This window comes from Akebia trifoliata, chromosome 8 (assembly GCF_017979445.1).
Source record: "Akebia trifoliata isolate Shusen 1 chromosome 8, ASM1797944v1, whole genome shotgun sequence".
Lineage (NCBI taxonomy): Eukaryota > Viridiplantae > Streptophyta > Magnoliopsida > Ranunculales > Lardizabalaceae > Akebia > Akebia trifoliata.
The window spans coordinates 21,120,319-21,134,581 of NC_141382.1; the positions used below are offsets into that span (position 1 = coordinate 21,120,319).

At 34.6% G+C, this 14,263-nt stretch overlaps 1 pseudogene; it reads left to right on the top strand.

Moving 5' to 3' along the window:
• Positions 1-1,956: 1,956 nt before the first annotated feature.
• LOC147396371 (uncharacterized) lies at positions 1,957-14,054 on the top strand (annotated as a pseudogene).
• Positions 14,055-14,263: the final 209 nt, after the last annotated feature.

The window sequence follows — 14,263 nt, forward strand, 5'->3', positions numbered from 1 at the left end:
GTCACTCCCCTATTCACCCTCCTAAAAGTACTTTTTATTTTCTCACCTCTATTTACTAAAAACTAAAATATCAAATAATACTTTTAAGATTCTTCACAAATATCTCATTTACCCTCATATAAATGAAAAATCCAAAAAGAAATAACATAAACTTCATGTCCATTATCTCTATTTTTAGGGTTGGACCACTTTATCCCCAAAAATTTTCTAAAAACTCTATACATACCCTCATTTTCTATAAATAATTCATGCTCTCAAACCCCCATCTCTCGACCTAAAACTCTACCAAAATCCCTACTCATTCTCTCATCTCTCAACCTTCAACTCACTCAACTCTCAACTACATCCTTCAACTCTTAAGCTCATTTCTCAAGTTCAAGTTCATTCAAGACTTCCAAAGGGACAATGTGGGTATATATAGGTTTTCTTTTTTCTTTTATTTTATTTTTAACTCTTGCATCTTCTTCTTCTATCTTTCTCATTTTTTTTTCTTTTTAGAAGTCCTTAGGATGTAATGGAGAACCCTCATTCATCCCAAGCAGATTGAACCTCAACCTTGGGTATGGAATGCTTGAGGCGATTTGATGAAAAGAATGGAGGTTGAAACCCCTTTTACACTCATTTTTATCTCACGCATCATAATGTACACTATGCACACACACCACACATGTTTGGTTATGATGAAGATTTGTGTAACTCTCTTGATGGGGTTAAAATACAAAGTTTCTAGCTAAGCATGCATGTATTAACGTTGTAGATTTAAGGGAACTCTATCCATGAAATTTCTTTAAAATCCTAAACCAATATTTCAACTCATGCAAAAACGTGTTGGCTCCATAGGATATTTCTTATGTCAACAGTAACATTAAACTCTCTTTCAAAGAGGTACATACTCACCATGTGCACACACCCACTTTATGCATCTCTTGCATTTTTATTGTTATGATATTCTTTTCAAAAATGATCAAATTTAAAAGGTAACCACCTTAGGTAGAGAGAATGGGGTGCTTAACACCTTTCCCATTCTCTAATTAAATCACCTTACCTAAATCTTAGATAGACCACACATTTTCCTTTAATGAGTCACTACAATGCCATGAAAAAATGATTTTCCAAAAAAATTGATTCGGGTGCCCATTCACACCCATTTCCAAAAAAGAATGGTGAAGACTCCAAACAACTTAGCATTGAGGTTCAAAGATAAACAATCTCATGTTTATACAAAAATTCAGATCTATATGCAAAAATTTTAAATTCAAAAATGAAGTAACACGTGGCAAATCAACGAATAAAAAATTCATAATATATTCAACATTTTCGAATAAAAAAAATTAGAAACACGTGGCAAATTAGCGGATCAGACATTCATGCCTATATTCAACATTTTTTTATCAAAAAAATTAAAAACATGTCGCAAATCAATAAATCAAACATTCATGCTTATATTCAATATTTTCGAATAAATAAAATTAGAAACACGTGGCAAATAAGCATATATTCAACATTTTCGAATAAAAAAAATTAGAAACACGTGATGAAACGAGGGATAAAAGATAAGAATGAATCAGAAAATAACAAAATAAGAAAAGGAAAACACATCAAAATACGTTACCTTTACAATAAAATGATGATTGTTGTGATTCCTTCAAGTGAACTAGAAACCAATGAGAGGTTTAACGATGAACGATGCTCTGATTGGGGGTGAGTTATGATGTGGAAAAAAATGGATACCGCTGTTATATTATTGCTAGAACGTTGATAGTGAATGATAAAAGGCTGGGTTGCTACCAAGCGTTGAAAAGTAAAGAAGACAGGTGTTGCAGGAGGTGTTAGGCATTGAAGAGAAGATGAAAGAGGGCTAGGTGTTGTTGGGCGTTGGAAAATGATAGGAAAAGTGATGTGGGTGTTGATGTCCAAGAGATAGAGAAAGAATCTAAGACATTGTGGGCTGCTGTAATGGAGTTAAAGGAGAAGAATGTGTATGTGTTAATGGTTGAAGGAGAAGGAGTGATTAGGGCTGTTGGGGACGTTCAAGAAAAGGAGGTGAACATGGCTGGGACTATTGGGGGCATTCAAAAGAAGGAAGAGATCATGATCTTGGTTGTTGTATGAGGCGTTAGTAGGAAGTAGAGAAGGTAAGTTGCTGCTGTTATGAGTATCAAAAAGAAGGGATAGGATGAGTTGCTGCTATTTGGAACATCCAAGAAAAAGAAGAAGGTGAGTTTTTGTCGTTCATTTTCAATTCTTCTTCTTCTTCCTTTTTCCTTACCTTCTTCTATTTTTTTCCTTCTTCTTCTTATTTTTTCTTAAAAGGACAATAGAATAAAGAAAAAATCAGCCTTTTGTCATGGTCTTTTTCCTTTTTTTCCTTTGATTTCTCATTGGTAGTCTTCTTTAAGAGATAATGGAGAGAGTCTTCTACTAGGATTTTTGAGGACGTGAGATAGAGTGATCTTTATAGATTTTTTCTCCTTTTTTTCCTTTTTTGTGTTGACTAGGCGTAGTTTTTCTTTTTTACCTTATTTTCCTCTTCTTTATTGCTTGTTTTGACCGAACCAAATAGAGCATCTTTTCTTTCTAATTGACTTATGATAAATAAATAAAAAAGGGAGTATGTTCCCATGCTTCATGACTCATGCCACTCCCATAGCTCAATGTTGGTTAGATTCATCGATTGAATGATGAGTTAGAATTTTTTGATTACTTATTTTATTGTTTGATTAAACTTTAATTTATTAGGTATTGATTGATTGAATCTTAATTTGAATTTGATCGATCGATTAAATTTTAATTTTAATTCGATTGGTCGATTAAATTTTAATTTTTATTTAATTGGTCAATTAAATTTTAATTTCGATTTAATTGGTCAATTAAATTTTAATTTTAATTTGATTGGTTGATTAAATTTTATTTTGAATTTGATTGGTCAATTAAATTTTAATTTCAATTTAATTGGTCAATTAAATTTTACTTTCAACTTGATTAATCGATTAGATTTTAGTTTAAATGTTGATGGGTTGATTAAATTTTGGTTTGAATGTTGATTTAAAATTTTCAAGTTGGTTGTTTTGTTAAAGAATTTTTTATTTCGATTTTCCTAAGAGTCAAGGTTTCTATGTATAACTCAGACATTGGTCAATTAATTTTGAGTTTCGAATTTGAATCAAGAATCTTGCTGTATTTCGTTTTCAATCAAACCTTTAAGATGGGAGATATTGTAATCGTTGAGTCTATAACGGAGGGGTGATTTGAGACTGTGGCTGTGTAAAGGTTGTTCCACGGAAGGAAAGTAACTTCGCTTCGGTTCCAAGCTCTAACAGAGCGTTAATGGTGGCTGATCTGATTTTTTTTTCCTTTCTTTTAAAATTCTATTTTATTTTAGAGAGAATGAATGCTTTAATCGAACTTGTTTTTGGTTGAAATATCGATCTACCGATGAAAAGGAAGGACAGAAATAGTTTTCGTTTTCTGATTCATCATCATCAAAACCAACTTGTTGGGTCTAATTATCAAAAATAGAGATGACAATGACGGACCATCTATCAGGACCCTATTGTTTCTCTTTCTTTCAACAATTCTGATCAAACCCTCGAGAAAGCTCTTCTATGTCTGATCTCAAACATCAGAATTGTAACCCTTTGAGTGATAGTCCGATTTGGTGATTGCTCGAACGGGGAGGTTGGGTTTAAAACCCTTTAGAAAAATTTTGAAAAATTTTAGGGATAAAAACTATCGGACGAGAAATAACAATTTGAATAAGTTGTAATTTCTTTTCTAAAATTTAACTGATAAACACAATGGTTATTCGGTTGGTTTCTCTTTGAGATTCACTATTGTCACACCAATTTTTTATGTGTAGCGTCACATTGTGATGTTGGTTACTACTTTACTTGATTGTGAATTTATAGATTGGTGCGGCAGTAGAGTTTTTTTTTTAGGATTGTGTTTTTAGGTTTTTGTAATTATTAGCAATAGTTTTTTTTAAGTTTTTTTTATAAAAAAAATCAATTTATTTTAAAAAGAAAAAAGAGAATTTCATTATTCATCATATCAACAGTTCAATATTCTATCATTAATTCAATAGTCTTTGAGAATCTCAATTTGTGTAGGGTCACCCAAAATAACCCTTGATTGGACCATATAAGGAAATATTTTTGGAATTGCATGCTTGCTTCAACGATCGAACCCGATTATTGATCTTTGTGTTAATTGCTTATCTAACATTGTCATGATCTTGAGTGAGATGTATGATATGTTGGTTTCAATGTATGATGATATGATCAGGCCCACAGGCCCAGTTGTTTGAAAAAGCCCTGAGCACACCCCACCCTGTTTTGCACACACCACTAGCACGTTTATTGCTTTGCATGTTTGCATGTCCCATATAGCCAACGTGGCACTAGTGCGTGGCCCGGTCTCTTCGGAGATGCGACGTCATTCATGAAAATCACAACTCCAATCACATACCTTAGGGTATATTAAACTGAAGCATCAGTACCGTCTGATCAGGTGGCTCTGAAAGGTATATCGATGCACCCAGGCTGGAGCGACCTGAGCCTTTGACATATTGTAAGTCGCATAGTCACATGTCCCGTTTGCCAACGTAGTACTAGTACGTGATCGGTCCCCTCGTGGGATGCCAAACCATTTATGAAAGCTACAACTCTTGACTTATACCCATAGGTATATCAAAGATAATATAAGTACATCAATTGCACTTCTTGTCAAAACTAATGCCTAAGCGAGATCCTGCTTCGATGTATTACAGTACTAAGAGGATAGACTACGTCTATTCTAGAAAAGAGGTGATATAAGAGTACATTTGCTCAAGCATCGCGCGCCACCTCTTATCTGGAAATTAAACTTGTTGTTTTTGGCTTTAGAAAGTGGGTTGAAGTTTTAGATTATCACCTATACGATATATCAAATCAAGTCACCACGTACCGTCTGATTGAGTACGCTCGAAAGGTATATAGGTGTACTTGGGCAAGGGTGGCCAGATAAAATTGCATTGCACGTAGTAAGCTTAGAGTCTAGAAACTTCCCCTATAAGTAACGACTCGAACTTATCATGGGTGTTCCCGGGTTGTTTATTGAATGGGACCTTGTGAATGATGAATGTATGTGAATGATGAGACCAGAATGTATGGTTGTCCTCAAGGATCAAATTTTTTTTGTCTAACCTGATTTGAAATTACTGTATTACTGGGTGCACCAACCCAATAAAGAATCCAGTTTATAAAACTCGGCAATGGTTCATAATGACCCAGTCCATCTCGATTCAACGATCATGATGATGCCGGACCATTTAAATCAAAATAGAATTCAAATTCTTTGATAATTCGGGTTTCAACCTATTTTAAAAGAAGAAAAATATTTTTCGGAAGAAGAATGTTTTTCATAAAAAATGTTTTCCAAAAGAAAATGAAGGAAAAATGATTTATAAAAGATCTATTTTTTTGCATGAAAATTTTTGAAATGTGTTTTTTACCAAAAATTTATTTTTTTACATGGACCTTGGAAAATTACCAAAATATGTTTTTCTAAAAAGAAAATGATTGCAAAAAATAATCAAATTTGTGAAAATAAAAACATTATTTTTCAATAATTTTCAAAGAATGCAATAAAATTATTTTCCTTCTGAATAATCATTGAATGGATGAATTGTTTAATGGATTAGTGTACAGAACTCAATAAAATCTCAGGATTCATTAAAATGTTATCAAGGGGATAACACTTAAACTAATTAAATTCACTTTTAATGAGGTTTAAGGGTTATCATTGTACCTAAACTCAATCATCCATCGTCTAGCTAGGGTTGTAAGTCCGATCAGTTAGAACAAACGTTAGTGCCAAATCAACAGTTAGAAATAGCCTCAGAATTTCTCAATATCGCCCAGTTATTTCCTGAAGATGACCGTGCCTCAATCCTATTGGTTGTAGGCAATGTCTCAGTCCTCAGTCCTAATCAAGCCCGTTGTAGGTAATTGTCTCTAATTTTTTAGTCTTGAGTCCAATTTTTTTTATCAATTCAGCAATCAAGTCTGTCCTTTTTTTTATCTCTGTTGAGTCAAGTTAGTTTGTCGAGTTTGCAATGGTGCTAGACGCCTCATCTGAATTCAATTGAATAAACGAAATTTTTGAATACCTCGAGCGCATTAACGAATTAAATAATAATATGACTTCAAGGATAGATTTGTTTCTTGAACGAGAAAATAATGGTTGGGCTCAACCTTTAGGTCATTGACCTCAGAACAAAAAATTCCCAAGAAATTCAAATAGAAACCATTCTATGCCTAGAGGAACACGATGGGATAATGAATTTTCTCAAAATTTTTAAAAGACTTGTCCGTGTAATCCTATGAGGATATGTTAGGTGCAAAGTTGGGTGTTGTTTGACATGGAATAGATACTCACTCGATGAAATGAAAATACCAATGAAATCAAAAAAGAATCACTCGCACGTTTGACAAGAAGGTCAAAGTTCGCTACTTACAAGTCAAGGATTTAACCATCAGACTTCAAAAAAAACTAAGAACTCCTCTCAACCATAAGAGGAAGTTTGAACTTAATTGGAGAGATTCATTTATCAGCAACAAAATACTACTTTGGAAAACCATCAGATTTTAAAAAAAATCAGGCACCTATCTTTGACCCTAGAGAGAAGTTCAAACCAAATTGGGGAGGTCCGTTCATCATCAAAAAATATTACCGAGAAAAGCTGTCAGACTTCAAGATCATGATGGAACCGAATTATCAGAACCAACCAACCTTAACCAGATCAAGCGGTACTACATTTATGGAGGCCATCTTTGGTCGAATCAATTTTTCTGCTATCCAGTTCAATATCTCCTTTCTCAGCCCTTTGCAGCCTTTTAAAAAAAATGTGCATTTTTTCTTTCTCAACTCGATCACCTAACCTAAGAGAGGGAAGAATTCGAACTACGTTTTAGTTTGATCCCAAAATTCTAAGATACGTAAGCAACCTAAGAAATTACTTTAGACCTGACCACATAAAAAATAAACAATAAAAATTTTCCCCACAAATAAAATTCAAATATTGTCAAAATGGAGAACAAAATTTAAAGGAAAAAAGAAAATTTAAGAGAAAATGCTACACAATAGGCATTTGGGTTTTTGAGCCTTAGAATTCCTTTCTTTTTATACCCAGTCCTAAGCCTACCCATAAAAGTCCTCCTAAGTACCGTGCGAAAAGTCAAAGAAGATAGTAAAGCATGATCAAACCGTAATTCCAAAAGTTCAAAAAAAAAATAACGGGGCCTACTAAGTTGAAAACCCGAAAGGGCGGCTTAGGCAAACTCACAAAGGTTGAAAATCTGAAAGGACAGTCTTGGCAATAATTAAAGAAAAAAAAAAGCCTGCTAGGTTGAAAACCCGAAAAGGGCGACTTAGGCAAAATTTAAGGCAAGCTCGCAAGGTTGAAAATCCGAAAGGACGGTCTTGGCAACAATCAGAGCAAAGAAAAAAAACTCGCTAGATCGAAAATCTGAAAAGGCGATCTAGGCAAAAACTAGAGCATGCTCGCTAGTTTGAAAACCTGAAAGGGCAATCTAGGCAAAAGTTAGAGCAACAAAGAAAAACAGAAGAAAATATTCATAAAGTTGAAAAGCTAAAAGGCGATTCGAACCGAAACATCTAAAATTCGAATAATCAAGTTCAACATGCAGTTTAAACCAAGCAAAGACTTAGAAGTCACGAGCATCATCTACGATTGATCTAAAAATTTTCTATTTCTCCTAGTGAACTAAGAGGAAAAATGGTGGATTCTACAATGACTCTCAAAAGGAAATGTTTTGCTCTCTTGAGCCTGACTCAAAATCTTTAATCAAAATTAAAAGTTGAATCTTTATTGCGCTTGTGGTAATCAAATATTTCAAACCTTCATACAAAGGGCATTCTCTTTCTTCTCTGATATGTACTTTCCCCCTTATACTAGGTGCATTTTTTTACAAGATGTGTTCAATACAATGTTTCCTATCAAACTAGGCGCATTTTGTTTTCAAACTTGATCAATGTTAATCCTAAAGGATAATGGGAACCCCAAATTTAAGGTTACCCTCTTGATAGCAATTTTTTTTTAAAACCCTTGAGGTTCAAAAGAAGTTAAAATTTATAAAATTTTGAAAGACTTTGAGGTTCAAACAAAAGCGTTTCTGATCTCATATTTGGTTTTGCTTAGAGATTAACTCATTACCCTTTCACCTATAATAGGATATAAGGCATTCTTTCTTTTCCAGATTCAATTATTTTTTCCCAGATCTATTCAGTCTCATATTCAATCATTCTTTCCTAGACCTATTCATTCCCAGATTCAATCATTTTTTTCCAGATTCATATTCAGTCATTCTTTCCCAGATTCAATCATTATTTTCCAGATTCATTTTCAATCATTCTTTCCCAAATCTATTCATTCCCAGATTCAATCATTCTTTTCCAGATTCATTCATTCATTCCCAATTTTACTCAGTCATATGCCGTCGAGGGTTTTCTCAGAATTATGCTCAGATACCGTCGAGGGTTTTCTCGGAATTATGCTCAGATGTCGCCGAGGGTTATATCGGATTTTGCTCAGATGTCGCCGAGGGTTATCTCAGATTTTGCTCAGATGTCGCCAAGGGTTTTCTTGGATTTTGCTCAGATGTCGTCGAGGGTTATCTCAGATTTTGCTCAATTGCTGCCAAGGATTTTCTTGGATTTTGCTCAGTTGCCGCCAAGGGTTTTCTTGGATTTTACTTAGATACCGTCGAGGGTTATCTTATATTTTGCTCAGATGCCGCCAAGGAGTTTCTTGGATTTTGCTCAGATGTCGCCGAGGGTTATCTCGGATTTTGCTCAGATGCCACCGATGGTTATCTCGAATTTTGCTCAGATGCCACCGATGGTTATCTCGGATTTTACTCAGTTGCAGTGCAAGGATTTTCTTGAATTTTGCTCAAATGCCGCCGAGGGTTATCTCAAATTTTGCTCAGATGCCGCCGAGGGTTATCTCGAATTTTGATCAAATGCCGCCAAATGTTTTCTTGGATTTTTCTCAGATGCTGCCGAGGGTTATCTCGGATTTTGCTCAGTTGCCGCCAAAGGTTTTCTTGGATTTTGCTCAGATGCCGTCGAGGGTTATCTCGGATTTTGCTCAGTTGCCGCCAAGGGTTTTTTTGGATTTTGCTCAGATGTCGTTGAGGGTTATCTCGAATTTTGCTCAGTTGTCGCCAAGGGTTTTCTTGGATTTTGCTCAGATGCCGCCAAGGGTTATCTCGAATTTTGCTCAGTTGTCGCCAAAGGCTTTCTTGGATTTTGCTCAATGCCGCCGAGGGTTATCTCAGATTTTGCTCAGTTGCCACCGAGGGTTGTCTCGGATTTTGCTCAGTATTATACTCAAATTATTAATGGAGATCGAGTTGCTGACCTAATAACTCAAGTTGATGTTTCCAAGTCTTCTCAAGAATCATTACAAGGAAATTGGCGGTCCGATGACTAGGACAAGGGCAAAGAGGATGGAAGAGGCATTGCAAGATTTGATTGTGGAAGTACAATACAAAGAGGCCATTCTAGAAGATTCTAAGACTAACTTCAGAGATATCAAAGTTTCATCAAGGATGGTCAATTATCTTTTTATGCAAGAGAATTTGGAAGATCAATTTGGATGCAAGGGTTAATTGAAAATTTTTATGTTCTAATTGTCCTTGGTTTTGATTTCTTTATTTTCTAAGGACTAATTAGAACCAATCTTGATCTAATTTGTCTATAAAAGGGCACTTCATTTTGTAATTGAGACAATTTACAATTTACATTTTATGAGCAATTCTTTGAAGTTTATTCAAGAAGTTTCTTAAGTCTTCACGTGTTCTTTATGAGTTCTTGTATGAGTTCTTGCTTGAGTTCTTGAAGAAGTGCATGAATCTTCGACTTATCAAAGGAGTGATCATCCTTTGTGGCGTCTCAAGGTTGGGGTTTTAAGGACATAGCTTCCTTAAGGTTCTAATCCGATCAACATCATCCTTATTTCTATACAACTTGTATTTCCTTCGAATTAAAAGATTCCTAAAAAAGATCATCAAGAGGATTTTCCAAGAGGAAACATATCATTTGGTATCAGAGCACCAAGATTGCTGGAAAAATGAATCATCATTGAAAGAATCCTTTGAAGAGAAGGTTCTAATCCAAGAGGTTTCACATCATTTGGGTTACATGCCATTCAATTGGAGATTCAACGGAGTAGACTTTGTACCCCAACAAAATTCATATCAATTCAAAGCCAACAATGGCTGGAAACCAGGTTTTTATTATTTCAAAACATTCTTGATCCGTTCTTGTTGGAAACCATGAACATTCATTGAATTTCGTAATTGTTCTTACATAGTTCTTTGTGAATTTTACATTTTCTTTATGGTATTTTCTTTGTGAGTTCTGAAATTTTCTAGCTGAAATTACAAATTGTGATCGATCATCAACAATCAATTTGTTACTAATGTTGAAGAACAAACCAAAGTTGTTGTCCACAACATGATTTGTTGTTGAAACACAGCCACATTAATTCTAATCTAAGTTGGGTTTTTCATTGAAAAAAAAAAAAATTTCTTGGTTGAGTTCTTGGTTTCTATTTTGAGCATCCAACTTGAGATTACATGAAAAGAAAACTCTTGACGTGGCTGCTCTCATTTTACTGCTGTTAATTTGTTATGATGATCAAGATTTACATATTATTGTTGAAAAACAATACAGCATCTTATTGAAACTCAGATCTGATCAAGGAAGAATCAGATTCAGATTGGACACAACATTTCTTACTCGTTTTTTTGTTGTAATAATCAAAAAAAAAAAAAAAACTTTCCAAGAACACTCGTTTGTTATTGTTCTTTAATGAACTTTAACAATCTTGAATGGTCTTTCATCGAAAATAGACGCATCGTTCTTCGTAAATATTCAGACATTGATCTCTTAATTGCGTTTTTAATCGATAACCATGGATTGTTCTTGTTGAAAAATTAAGCTACAACAGAATACATTTGTTGATGTTTTGATTGATGATCTTGAAAAAAACTTTCATTCTTGTCTTTAATGTTCTTTTGTTGAACATCAAATAGTTAATGGTCTTCATGCTGATTGGTATTTGCTATTGATGTTGTTTCTATCCACTCCAATCGCAGAAACCACAACAGCATTCATATTAAGATTGTTTGAATATTAGACTCTTTTGCTGAATCTTGTTTGAAAATTGTTTGAAGGTTGTTGATAAAGAACAAACCATCTGCTCTCATTTGTTGTTGTCTTAAATGTTCTTACGACAAAACACCTTCAACGAATAAACCACTGTTGCTGTTCTTTAAGATCTTCATCATTTTTTCTTTGAATTCATAATTTTTTTTTGGGCGATAGAATATAAAACGAAAATAAATTCTTTCAAATAATTGATCTCTTACATGTTCAAGAACACATCATTGCTGGAGTTTAATCATTGATTCTATTGTTAAAGTGAAATCTGAACTCTTAACGTTTTTTTGTCTTTGGTTCCATTGCTGAGAATTTAGATCAGTCACAACGTGTGACATGCTGAAATTCAGATCAGTAACCTCCGATCAAATAAATGACATCATCCTTCACGTTGATGTTCTACAACAACGTGTATATTGAGAATTGTTTGCACTGTTCTAACTTTCGTCTGCAATATATGTATTTTTGCTGAGTTCTTGCTTTTGTTTTACGATTGTGTGTATCTTGCGATTGTCCGAATTCGATTATTCTTCGATGTGTTACATATAAAAACATTGATTGTGTTTCCTGAATTTCTACCACAACGTGTCTATACAAATATACTATATTTGCTTCTTGCTGTTAATCACGTTCTCTTTATAATAAAAAAAAAGGGATTGATATTCGTTGATTCGTAGTACAGAAAAATCGATAAAATTGGAGTTGCTGACTTCAAACGGCCATAACTTTTGATCCGGATATCGGAACGACTATTAGTGCATATCAAATCGAAGCTCTTTTCAAGATCTACAAGTTATGTAGGCATAGCCTCATTCCACATCGTTTCAACCTCCAATTCTATCGTTTTTATCACTTTCTAAGACTTACAAGATTGTTGTATTCTTTTGTTGTTTTCGTTTATTTAAAATTATAGGTTTCAACCATGAGTAAGGAAGGAGGAGAACCACATGAAACCAACCTAAAATTATTCATCAAGGCTGTTTATGACCAATTTAAATTGTTGAATTCAAGGTTGGACAATATGGAATCCTCTTATGAATCTAAACCATATCGAAAACATGAGTTCGACGGAGAAGAAGATGTTCATTCCGAAGCGGAGAGAGTACATTATCAATGAGATAAGAAAGTTGATTTCAAAGAAGATAACAATCTGTGTAGCATAAAGATGACGATTCTGATCTTTCATGGAAATAATGATCCTGAATTATATTTGGAGTAAGAAAGAAAGGTTGAGCACATTTTTTATTGTCATAATTATTCTGAGGATAAAAAAATAAAGCTAGTCGCCGTGAAATTTACAAACTATGCTAGTATATGGTGGGATCAATTGATGATCAATAGGCGTAGAAATAGTAAGAGACCTATTCGATCATGGGATGAGATGAAGTCAGTGATGCGTAAAAGATTTATTCCTAGCCATTACTATCGAGATTTGTATATCAAATTGCAAGGGTTGATTCAAGGTTCCATGAGTGTAGAGGATTATTATAAAGAAATGGAGATTGCCATGATTAGAGCAAACATAGAGGAAGATAGAGAAGCAACCATGGCTAGATTCATTGCCGGATTGAACAAAGAGATTGCTGATGTGGTTGAGTTGCACCATTATGTGGAGATGGAAGAGTTACTGCACAAAGTCATTAAAGTGGAAAAGCAATCAAGTCCAAAAGGTTCAGATCTGGATCATCTTCTAATAATTCGTGGAGACCAAATTGGAAGGACAACAAAATTCCTTTCAAACCAAAAGAAGACGCAAAGTCGAAGTCTTCGGTTTCTATTCCTAAAGATAGACCTAAAACAAAGTCTCTTATTAAGTCACGTCAGATTAAGTGTTTTAGGTGCCAAGGGTTCGGACACATTGCTTATGAATGCCCAAACAAAAGGGTTATGGTTGTATTGGCAAACGGAGACATTGAAAGTGCTAGTTCAAGTGACAATGAGATGCCTCCATTAGAGGATTGTTCTGATGTTGAAGTAGAAGAGCTTGTGCATGGTGATTTACTTGTCACCAGGAGAGCTTTGAGTATACAGCCTAAGGATGAAGGAGATAAGGAGCAACGTGAGCATATTTTTCACACAAGATGCCACGTGAAGGATAAAGTCTGTACATTGATTATTGATAGTGGGAGTTGTACCAATGTTGCTAGTACCGTGTTGGTAGAGAAGTTGAATTTGAAATGGCAGAAACATCCTAAATCGTATAAGCTACAATGGTTGAATGATTGTAGAGAAGTGAAGGTAAACAAGCAAGTTCGGATTCCTTTCTCAATAGGCAAGTATATGGATGAGGTTATTTGTGATGTGGCATCGATGCATGCTGGTCATATATTGCTCGGTCGACCATGGCAATTTGATAAAAGAGTGTCGCATGATGGGTATAAAAACCGTTATTCTTCTGTAATGAACAATCGAAAAATTGTATTGGCCCCTCTCAAACCTTTGCAAGCTTATGAAGACCAGGTCAGGATAGCAAGTGAGTACAAAATGAGAGAAAAATAAAGGTAGAGCAAAAAGGAGAGCAAAGTGAACAACATGGAGAAAAGAATAAAATACTGAGTGTACTTTCTGAAAAATATGATGTTAAAAGTGTAATGATAGCAAGGCCACAAGTTATAGTTCTTATATACAAAGATGTTTATTTTTCCACTGACAATCTTAACTCATCTTTGCCTAGTGTTGTTGTGTCTTTATTGCAGGATTTTGAGGATCTTTTTCCTGAGGAGATTCCACATGGTTTACCTCCTGTAAGAGGAATTGAGCACAAAATAGACTTCATACCTGGTTCTACTATAACAAATAGACCTGCTTATAGAGCTAATCCCTAGGAAACAAAGGAGATACAGAGGCAAGTGGATGAACCGTTGCAGAAGGGATTTGTAAGGGAGAGTCTCTACCCATGTTCGGTTCCTATTCTCTTAGTACCAAAGAAAGATGGAACATGGCGCATGTGTGTGGATTGTCGAGCTATTAATAAGATAACGGTAAAATATAGGCATCCTATCCCTAGGTTAGATGATATGTTTGATGAATTGCA